At 27.5% G+C, this 12,250-nt stretch overlaps 1 protein-coding gene across 6 annotated transcripts in view; it reads right to left on the reverse strand.

Annotated features, from left to right (window-relative positions):
- Positions 1–12,250, reverse strand: part of LOC107440397 (irregular chiasm C-roughest protein) — a 437,750-nt gene that overhangs the window by 232,895 nt on the left and 192,605 nt on the right. For 5 of the 6 annotated variants that reach the window (XM_071181525.1, XM_071181523.1, XM_043046457.2 and 2 more), the window contains one exon: positions 10,153–10,205. The exons of the other annotated variant lie outside the window; for it this stretch is intronic. The gene's annotated coding sequence lies outside the window, so the exon portion shown is untranslated. The remainder of the gene's footprint in view (positions 1–10,152; positions 10,206–12,250) is intronic. 6 annotated transcript variants of the gene reach the window in all.

Here is a 12,250-nt window from a genome sequence, read left to right on the forward strand (position 1 = left end):
AGGAAATATATATATATATATATATATATATATATATTATTATTATTCTAAATGTTTTGAATGGATTTTAAGATATCTGGAGGCGACAAAAAAACTTCCCATTTGGTAATTTTTCAAAGATTTATCAATTTGCTTAAACATTTAAAATTTTCTGCATTATTGATGTAGTTTTATTTAGATATAAAATATTTTAAAGAAAAATTTTTAAAAACAAAATGGAAATATATTTAACAAAATGGTCCTAAAGACCAGGGATAAGGAGGTTTTTAATTAAACTTTTATAAATAATAAAGGAAATCTTGCTCGCAAATGAAATTAAATGAGTCAAATTCAAGTTTTTAGGTTATATGTCGATGAAAGATTGATCTTTAAATAAGTATTATTTATTTGTCTTGTATTATTATCTTGTATTCTGAAATTTAACTCATCGTATTGCATGAGATCATTACATAAAGAGCAGAAATGGCGATTTTTTTTATCAAAAGCATTATTAAAAGATCTCTCTTGATCAATTTGGAAATTTTGCTTCTCATTGTAGTGCCATGAGTCCTTAAATACGTATTTATGATATTTTAAAAGATTACGTCGGGTAATAAATCGTTTGCTGCATTTATACAAATACTTGATCTTGGAACTGTAGACTAGATTTCTGATTCTTAATAAAACAAGGAAAACATCGTTTAAGGGATGAGATTCTCTTTATTGACAATTTAAATAATATTTATAGCATCTCTCAGGTCCCACAATTCAAGAGTAAACTCGCCGAAAATATTAATGCATAATGAACTTAATGAAAAATAAGAATTCTATCAAACGGCAACGGTCGCCATAGCAACGCATGCAATGACGACGCATGCGCACTGTTTACTCTTGAACAATCGTGACTAATTCGGGTGATAGGAATTTAAATCTTAAATAAGTTTTGCTCCTAAAGTTACAGATTTTTTTAAATGGAATTTTTTGTTTATTTTCTGCCGAATTGTACAAGTTTAAAAATGTTATACATAATGCGGGGTTGCGTAAATGTTACGACAAGCTTCAAGCGAAAGTAGGGCACATTATCAGGATTAAACACATGTCCGGAAATGTTGCATACGCGGCTTAAAACTTGTTCAGAAGCACACGAAGAAACAGTTCACAACAGGGAATTGCCCCTAGTCTTGTACGACAACATAACCGGGCATCAGTTCCTATGCTGTTTAAATCTTGATGATGTCCTTAACTCTCCAAAAAGTTAGCCTCAACATTTATGCTACGTCTTTTATATATATAACGTTTTTAAACTTGTACATTTCGATTTAAAAAATACTAGAGAAATCGTAAAAAAACTATAGATTGGAGCGAGAAATTATTTTCAGATTTGAAATCAGCGATACAAAACAAAATCTCTGTAAAAAAAAATCTCATACAAGCGAAAAAAAATGTTTCTTAGTGTTATACAATCTAGTTTTTTCAATGTTATAAATTTCAAGATAAATTTGTTAGTTGTACATAAATATAAATAAACAAAAATAACAGCAAACTTTGTTTCTTGACGCTAAGGAAAGTTTTTGTTTACTGAACCCGAAACTTATTCGTTCCATTATTTGCGCTTTATTGACGTTGTTTAACTATATTATTACGTAGCATCAAGTATTAGCCTATTTTAATTAGTATAACTGCATATCACCTTTGATAAAAGAACAATGCACTTATTTTCAACCGAACCTTATTTGATTCAAATAAAAGTTTTGATATATTTATTTATTTATTTCATCTCAGCTTTATGTTCTGGAAGAGAGTGTTAACGGGAAAGATCTTTCTACCATCACTGTTGCCATCGTTTAAGATAAACTAGCTCTCAGGAAATGTGATTGGTACCAAGAGGCCGTAAGTTAGGTCCAACATTGTGTCTTCGTAACCCTGAGGGTCGTAATTCGATCGTCCACTTCGACCGATGGTCAAAAAAAAACCCGAGCACCATCGACTTTTCAATAAAAGTTATTTCCGCCCTTCGATCGTGCGGAGGAGATGGGATTTTTATTTCTCTATTTTTATTTTTGATTGTTGTTGTTTTTTCTTCTTCTTTTTCTTCTTCTTATTCTACCCTAACCAATATTTTTGTTTGCTATGTTTGTCTTTTATTTCTGCAATACTGGGGCATTCTTTTTGTTTATATATTTTATCAAGAATTCGGGAAGAACTTTTTGGTAACAATTGAGTGAAGACTTCGACTTTCAATTGTGATTGTTTCAATGTATGAGGATATGCTGAGTTAAAAGCAATTGATGTGACGGTCTCAATAGTTTACTTTTTAATAGCAATAATAATAATATTAAATTAATAAATAAATAAATAAATAAATAAATAAATAAATAAATAAATAAATAAATAAAATAAAATAAAATAAAGGGCAAGTTCCCAAAATCAACTTTAAATTGGGATTGTCTCAATGTAAGATGAGAATACTGGGTTAAAAAAAATTGATGTGAGGATCTCATTAGTTTGCTTTTCTAAAATAATAATAATAATAAATAAAAATAAATTTTAAAAAAAAACGAGCAAGTTCCCAAAAACAACTTTAAATTGTGATTTTTTTTCAACGTATGAGGACAATGCTGGGTTAAAAGTAATTGATGTGACGGTCTCAATAGTTTACTTTTCGAAAAAAAAAATTTAATAAATAGATAAATAAGTAAATAATAAAATAAAAAAATTAAGAGTAAGTTCTCCAAAAAAACTTTAAATTGCTATTGTTTCAATGTATGAGGACAATGCTGGGTTAAAAGAAATTGATATGACGGTCTCAATAGTTTACTTTACACTTTTTTTTTTCTATAAATAAATTGATAAATAAGTAAATAAATAAAATTAAATAAATGAAGAGCAAGTTCCCAAAAACAGCTTTAAATTGTGATTGTTTCAATATATGAGGAGAATGCTGGTGTTCAAAGTGATTAATGAGATGTTCTCAATAGTTTGGTTAAAAAAATAATAATAAATGAATCAATCAATAAATAAATAAATAAAATTAAATACAAAAATGAAGAGTAAGTTCTCAAAATCATCTTTCAATTGTGATTGTTTCAATGTATGATGAGAATGCTGGGTTGAAGCGATTGCTGTGACGGTCTCAATAGTCTGATTTTCAAAAAAATAATAATACAAATAAATAACTAAATTTAAAAAAATGAAGAGCAAGTTTCCAAAATAAACTTTAAATTGTGACTGTTTCAATGTATGAGGACAATGCTGGGCTAAAAGTGATTGATGTGACGGTCTCAATAGTTTACTTTAACAAGAAATAATAATAACTCGATATATAAATAAATAAAATAAAAATTGAAGAACAAGTTCCCGAATCAGAAGTTTTGAATTTTTAATTGAAAATAGTATGAATATAAAGTTTTCAAAGAAATGAAATTTAAAATTTCTTGAAACCTTACAACTTTAATGAAAAATTCATTTTTAAAAAAAATAGATAGTAAACCTGAAATATAATCTGTAAAATATGTGAGCAGTTTGAAGTTACAAAAAGAAAGCATTCCTCAAGAAATCGGAGGAGTGAAATGTTATCTGTCTAATATCAATAAAAGAAAGTAAATGTAATTCAATAGAAGTTTCGAAAATATGTTTCGTGTTCGTCTAACAAAAGACATAGATAACGTTGCCAAAGTTCCGGAAGTTAATGCAACTTAAAAAATAATAATAATAATTTCGTATAAATCAATCTCACTCTAAAGAAATGAATGAAGTTTGAAGCTTAATATTATTTGATAGCGATGGTAGGTAGATAAATTAGAAATTTACGAATACAAAGTATAAGAAATTACGATCCTCGATAAATTTAGCAGATATACCTGACAAAATTAGTAACATTTAAATTTATGCATACTTATATGCACTCCGAAAATAGTTTCTTGAAATAGCAATTCTATTTGAAGATGTTATCTCAATTAACAAATCCAGTTTTATTCCAAGGGTGATATTTTTATGTCAATCTGTTCCTTTGCGTTGTTTCCAGATAGAAAATTTGTAAGTTTTCGGAGATATAACTAAACAATCACATTACATAATTATTACCTACTGGGAAATTTCCCATCCCAAACGTTCTTTGGAAGAAATTGAAAATGTGTCTTATTATTATTTTGTCCCAAACAACTTCCATATAGCCATAAAATAACAGCAAAAAACTGTTTCTTCTGAAAGAAAACAACCACCTTCTTTGAATCCTTAAGCACCGTTGAAAGTTTATTCCTGTTTTGCAGTTTATTTTCAAAATATATTCTTGGATTTTTGAAATACGTTTCATGTGGTTATTTTACGAGACAAATATAGCAAGTATCACGTAATATTAATACCAACATTATTGGTTATTAATTATTGAATAAAAATTGCTTGTTACTATAATCGTTTTTAAATAATCCAAAATTATATGAAATGCACATTTTGAATTCTATTAATAACTTTCAATATAAAGAACCATCAAGTTCAGTGATGACAAAATAATATTTCAGAACTTCCTTTTCTATTATTTACATTATTTTTTATTAACAAATATTCGTTTGATCAAAAATTCAAATATTATTATCATTCCATATATTTTCAAAATATACCTTTAAATTAGTGATAATTTATGTATGTACTAACAAAACAAAACGAGATCTGGTAAAATGAAAAGTGTAGGAAATATTTATTTCTTCGTAAGCTTCAAAACTTATTCAGTTTAATTTATTATTTCCATTTCTTTAAGGAACAAACTATAATCTCTTTCATTTAAAGAATTTCTATTAATAAACAATAGTTTTCTCAATTTGGTAAGTTTTAATTGCAATTCTAATTAAAATCAAATAAACATTGCGTGAGAAAGAATCTAAACGCGTTTGAGTTCCTTATTTTTTTTTCTTCTTTGTTGAAAAATTAACCATTTCTACTCTTTCGAAGGCAGCTTGAGTATTCTATTTTATAAAGTCATTTGTGTCAATCGATCTAGCTTTTCGAAAGAATATTTATTTTCCTCGATTCCAGCATCAAAACGGTGCACGTTAGAATTGAATGCCTAATTGACACCAAACAGTTATTTATTTACGTTCACTAATTAAGGTTCCGTTCGTAATGATGTGACGGCACTGTGAGGAACGTCGCTTTTGTGAATCGAAATTCTCTGAACTTGTTAAAAATGTGCTGATTCTTCGACGAGTGAAAATGTTTTTTTTCCGCTATCATTTCCTCATCAACTGCAAAACGCATCTACAGTTGGCATTTCTTTCCGAGAAAAACTATTTACGGTTGACACTCTGTCTTTTGAGTAGAGAACTTAAGTTATTTATTTATTGTTATTTTTTGTAACCATAGAATAAAGAATGAGAAGATTTCTCTAGAGGAGGTAGTTTGACAAGAACTAATTGTCTCCGCATTTTCTTTTGTCTTCACACAATTCTAGATCTTCTGGAATATTTCGCGCACTTTTTTTCGAACGATTCTTAAGCCTACATCAAGAGACATGATTTTATTCCCTGCCTTGTAAGATGTCATGTTCTTTAATAAGCTAATTAAATTAACTGATTTACAACATTAGCATAAACTGAATGTAACAATTTCTAGCAATTCATTTAGCAAAAGCATCTTAAAATTCTTGGTGTTAAAAAAAGAAAAAAAACGAATTTCCTAGTTCGCCATTTAGCAACAAATCTGAATAAATGATAGTAAATAAATATAAATGGTGAATATAATTCTCCCACCCATAGGTATTTAATTAGTCGTCTTTTCATTGTGAACTCAGATACTTTGTGTTAAGATTAGCTTCAATTTAAATTACAATTGTTAATTCAATCATTCTTATTAATTAAGATTTACGAAGACAATGCATTTTTTCATTACTTGTTGGGTTGATTCGAACATAATTGTGTATACTTTTCTCAGTTTTATTCCGGGATATGAAGTTTATCTTAATTTAATACATCTAATTTGTTAATGAAATTTAGATGGCAATTCGAAAGAATGCTGAGGTGTCTTAACATTTGTAGTTTAATAACACCCTACTAATTTATTTTAAGCCTAAATCGAACAATGATGTTCCATGTTGTCTTACATTTTTTTATATAATGAATCTTCCATTTAGGCATCGCTAATATATTATGAAGCTGAACTTTATTGAGGCAGTGTAGCAGAATAATTTTAAGAGAGACAATGTTGATTAATTGAGACAGTGTTGATTTATTGAGACAGTGTTGATTAATTGAGACAGTGTTACACGTATAGTTGAGTAATTGTTTTATTTTAAAAATTAATCGTATAAAATTTTAATATGTTATATTGGAAAAAAATTACCACTTGTGTTGAAAAGTTTCTATTATTTTCTGCTCTAAATTTAGATCTATAATTCCATAATAATATTTTAAACACTATCATTGATTTCAAATGCTAAGTAATGCATTTTTTTTCTTCAAAGAAATTTTAGATCAGGCTAACTGTCAAAATTTATTTGACATAATAGATCCAACTGATCATTTTAGAGTCTTTTGAAAATATACTAACAACTCGAGCAATATAACCTTTCCAAGCAAGAAAAATAATTTTATTGATATTATTTTTAGAATAACATTTTAGTCTTTTAAACTGCTAAATACTTTTAAAACTATAAGAAAAGCATGCTCAGCTATGCAATATACGTTTATGAAGTGCATTATACTAAGAAAAAAATTTAGTTAAAACTACCAGAACATGGTAAAATTTACCGTGTTTCTGGATCTATAGGAAACAAAGGTGCTTGGAAAATTTTAGCGAAGAGCTTTAGTAATGATTTTGATTAAATTAACAATGAAATATAGCTTTATAATGTGTGATAAAGTTCGGTAAATGCAGCAATTTTATCCTGATACCGTAGATCATGGAATTAAAATAATTTATTCAGGTAATGCTTAGTTCAGGTTTGTATTTTTTATTAAATGTTTAATAATCGAACTATAAATTTTGAAAACTAGAATTTTATAAACGGTAAAATTGTCAATTGAATAGTTTAAATGCCGTATATTTTAGTTTCATTAACAATTATTCCAGTTCTTTTTATCAGAAGTGTCATTACCATACAGTAAGGTAAATTTATGAGTGTGAGAAAAATATGATGCATTAAAAAAACATCAATCGTTTTTTTAAAAATGTAATAAAAACTTGTGTAACTAAGCCAAAAACTCTTCTGAAGTGCATACGCAATTAATGCAAGCGGAAAGTAATATTACGTACAGGCGGGAAAAAAACTAGCAATTTTTCCTAGCCAAAAAATTATTAGAGTTATTATTTTTGAAAGAAAAATTATTTAAAAAAAAACACCAATTATTTTTAAAAACCATTTAGAAAACTAGTGTAACTACGCCTAAGACGTTCGTAAAATGCTCATACTATTATAAACGAGCAACTTCAGTCTGAATAACCTTTTCTGATACGAAATTGAGCGACTTGCTTTCACTACCTTTGAAAAGGTTGACACAATAATAATAGGCCATGAACGAAACAAAAAAGGAGAAAGCATCAATTCTGAAATGGGGAACTTTCGTTTAGGAATGAATGAAGGAATATACTGGAAAACAAGAGTTTCTGCGAACAAAAAAAAAGGAAGAAGAATGAGCTGTGTTTGTACAGCCACCACTCACTACCACCCACATACATGGAACTAAGAGTTAAATGTTCTTTTCAGCAGTGACCAAAAGTAACCGACAATGGACTTATCAGATTAGTGCTTTTTCAGCGCCCTGCGTTCATCAGCTGCTCTGGTCACGTGAGTGCCCTTTCCCACGTGACCAGTTACACACAATCTCCACCCCTGTTTGTAGAAAAAGTTAAGGAGAGCCCCGTAGAAGAAATTGTGGCCCCACTCATTCGGATGAAGTAAAAAGAAAAGCAAATTCATTCGCTAACGTCAACTGGGTAAACTAGTAGGTTCATCAAAGCTAATGCTGAATGTAGTTGGTAAATAAGGAAAGGTTCATTCAGTTTTTTTAGTTAAGATTTCGGATTACTTTTTTGTACTAATTATGCGATATTGATATAAATGATAATATATCGTATTGATGATAGTCGGGGTTGCTAACTTGTGGCGAGAAAAAAAAGTCCAACATTTGCGAGACATTTTTAAAATTTCAAAGGAACACAAATACAGAAAAATATATACACTGAAAGACATATACATGGTGCAAATAATAAAATTAAAATCATATAAAGAATTAGAAATATTGTTTGAAAAAAAATGCAATATTAATAGTTTTATACAAATGAACAGAATTGTTAAAATATTATCGTAAGTAATTCGTTCATCAGATATTCGTTTGCCTGCTTTTTAGCACAAAGAATATGAAAGCTTTATTGTGCAGTGCAACACTTAGTATTGCACTGCGCAATAAAAATTCATCTGGTTGACAAAGATCTTCTAGTTTAAAAGGTAGATAACAAAACTTCCATTCTTTTGTATTCTTATTGAGCTTGAGGGTGGTACCTTAAGGATTATGTTTGTATTCTTATTGAACTTGAGGGTATATCCTTATTAATTTATCGTCCAAGGGATTAAAAGACGAACTTATTAGGCAGGATTTTGATTATCTCAAAACTATTTTTTGACCTTTTTTTAATGATCTAACCTCCTAAATGTTTTATCAGTTATGTATTAATTCAGTTATGCAAGTTTCAGAAAAGTATTTATTGCTATAAGAAAGTAAAGAAAAACTTGAAACAAAGAAAAAGAAAACCTTTCGTAAACAAATAAAGTTGTAATAATCGTAACATTAAAAGAATGGCGGATTTGAGAAAAAAAAACAAACATTAATAATTTGTAAAAGTCATGGTGGATATTAATGCTGCTACACATATATAATCCTACTAACAACCAATCAAACTTCAAAATGTCATATTATTTATATATTCTTAATTCAGAAGCTTCAGAAAAGTACTTATTAATGTCAAAATGTAAGGTAAAATTGAAAAAAAAATATTTTAAAAAAACTTGCGGATTTAAGAAAATAAACATTTGTAGTTTTCAAAAATCATTTGTGCTACGACAAATTTACAATCTTAATTCAAAATTAATCTGTAATATATACAGGATATTCTGTAATTCGGTGGATCAAAATCACTCCTATTGCGGTTAAAGCATCAAGTTACGAATACAGAGGTATTGGGTTCGATCCAAATAATCCTAATTTGAACGATATTATAGTTCAACCTGCTCCAAAATATTTCGAGCAGTCGCAGAAATCGATAGCCTCTAATACGTATTTTGGTTTTGCTCATTACACTTTTTCTCGCTTCTCAATTATTTATTACAATTTGATAATATTTTTAATTTCGATTCGTCTTTTGCTTTATTTTTACTTCTAATTTGAATTCATGTTTAACATTCACTAGCTTTTCCTTATTTAAGTCGTAAGCTGAATTTAACGTTTCGAATGTCCGACTCAGACTCAACTAAAGCATTCGGGAAGTAAAAAGAAAATTAAAAAAATAACTAAATAAAAAATAAAAAGCACAAAAATTTAATTTCTATGATGTTCCAACATTTACTACAACATTTGGACTAAGTAACTAAATAAGTTGCTCGCGTAATCAAAATGAAATTTAGTTTCAACAAAATTACAAAAGGAGATTTAGTGAATTCATTTATTAGTTAGATTATTTTATTGCAAATGATATGAAATACTATTTATACACGAATTAATAATTGACAAACTGAATTTTATGTAACAATTTGAACATGGAAACTTATGAAATTCTTTTGCCAAAGTTGATCTTCCGCTCTCATCTTATTTATTTGGAGAATAATTGCTTTATTGGGAAAAAGTAAACGATTATTTACTAACTTTCCGAGATATTTTTTAATTTTTTTATTTTGAATTATTTTTACTTCTTGGATAATTATCGTATAAATATAACAAGTGATATATGTAATTTCTAAAATCCTTAAAATATTCTTCATTACTTCTATATGTAATAACAAATAATAAAAAAATCCTTTTTAAGGATTAGTAAAAATCGGTAGTAGTATGTAGTTGACATTCTTAAATGAAAAACATTTATAAGTTCATTTATGTACTTCATAGATAATATAAAAATTGAAATATGGCAGCAGTTATTACTTTACATATTTTTTCATTCGAATTATCTTGAAATATAAAAATAGCAACTTACAGTTAGAAACAGCCAAATTTATATGGCAGACAGCAAATGGCTTTGATACATTTCTGTAGAAAAAAGAAAAAAAAAATTAGAAATAAACTTATGCAAACATGTATGTTTTTGTACAGTGCGAAAAAACTATTTTGAATAACCTTTGATAAAATGATTGGGTCTTCACATTCTATGACCCAATCTTAATAGTTCAAGAGGGTGACCTAAAATATTCTAATTAACTAATGCAAACGGTATTTTAAGCTACAAAATCAGACTAAAAAACGTACTTTCTGTTAATAAGAATATTTTTTTACTGATACGGACTTCTGACCCTAAAACCATTAAGATTAAATTTTAGAATGTGAAGATCCCATTATTAGATGAACAGTTATTCAGGATGTCCTGTTTGTTATTTTGTACACTGTACATAATAAAATAATGTTATATACAATAAATATTACAGAATTTTTTTGCGTCCACTTATAAAGTGTATTAAAGTTATTTAAGCGTATAAAGCTGACATTTTTAAGAGTAATAGAGATTTGATTAAAACATTATCAACTTTCTTTAGCTCAATTACAACAGCGGACACTAAATATTTAGATTAAGGTGATTAGTGATATTTATTTAATACATACTAAATTGAAAATCACGTTACAATTTTAACAATAAATAATTTGTACGAAACTTTTTTCTAAAATAAAGTCAGCATAAAAATAAATATTTTAAAAAGCTTGAATTTTAAAGAAATGCAATGAAAAACATGAAAAAAATTGGACAAAAAAAATTATTTTATTTGTGATTAATAACGAAAATAAATAAATAAAAAAATTAAATTCAATCACTGTTTTAAAACTAAATGGCTTTCATAGAATTCCTATTTAAAAAAACAGCACGAATTCGAAGAAAAGTAAATAGTTTTATGTTGCTTAATATATCTTATTTTTTTAAACAATGAACGAAATTCAATACAATAAAAAATAAAACTGGAAGAACCATTGCATTAAAATTGACTTACTATTTAATCATTTTTATAAGATATTTTTGTAAATAAGTTTTTATTTCAGTTTATTGGTAAAATAATGAAAAAAGAATGATATCAGTTTAAATCGTTTCATTGTTTTAAACCCAAACAGCTTTTTCGGAATTTATGAGAAAAATAAGATAAAAATTTAAAGCAAAAAAAAAAAAAAAAAATTCATATTGCTTAATTTTTTAAACAACTTATAAAACTAAAAGCATAAATAATTATTTAAAAACAATGATTGCTCCCGCAATGCCTCTCTGATTAATACTTAAAATAAATAATAAAAAAAAAAGAATGATTGAAAAGTTCTAAAGCGCGAAATTCTCTTAACGTTTTCTCATTTTTAAAGTAACGCACTTCATCAACTATCATTATCTGAGATAAAAAAGGATTCCTTTAATGACTGAATCTTTTAATTATTATAAATATTCAGACTAAAAGAATTAAACTTAAGATTCGTTGCTACGGAGAAGAATCAATCAAACACAAAATCGTCTGCCACTGACAGTCCATTTTCGTTGTTTTACATTTATATCGTTTGAATGGACATCCATTAGCGATGCACTCTCATTTGCAAGCGAACGCAAAAGGCTGGGGGAAAATGGAAGGGGCATACAAGAATTTTCAAAAACTATCAACGGAACTTCGAAAACAATCAAAATTGAAAGTAATAATTGTAGCGGGGCTGCTTTGGTTTGGGGGTAGAAAAGACATTACCAGTTCTCGCTTGTTAAGTGCTTCCCTGAGGAAAAAAAGTGTTGAAGTTAGTAGATTTTAGAAATAAATATTAAAATTGTGCCTTTTGGAAGTGTGGTTTTACTTAATTAATACCGAAGAAATATAAGCAGAGATAGTCATCTAATTATTTTTATTTATATTAATTATTAAAAATATGCCTTTTGTATGCAGACAAATATTTATAATTTGGTTTTGAGGCATGTCCAACTTAATTAACACCATGGAAATGTAAACAATGATGATTATTGAAATGTTTTTATTAGAGTTACTTATTCACTTCTGTCTTAATTAATATCAGCTGTTAATTTATTATTAGACTTGAGAAACTTATATGCTTGCATATGCTTGTGG

The sequence above is a fragment of the Parasteatoda tepidariorum genome, chromosome 5 (assembly GCF_043381705.1).
Source record: "Parasteatoda tepidariorum isolate YZ-2023 chromosome 5, CAS_Ptep_4.0, whole genome shotgun sequence".
NCBI classification, from domain to species: Eukaryota; Metazoa; Arthropoda; class Arachnida; order Araneae; family Theridiidae; genus Parasteatoda; species Parasteatoda tepidariorum.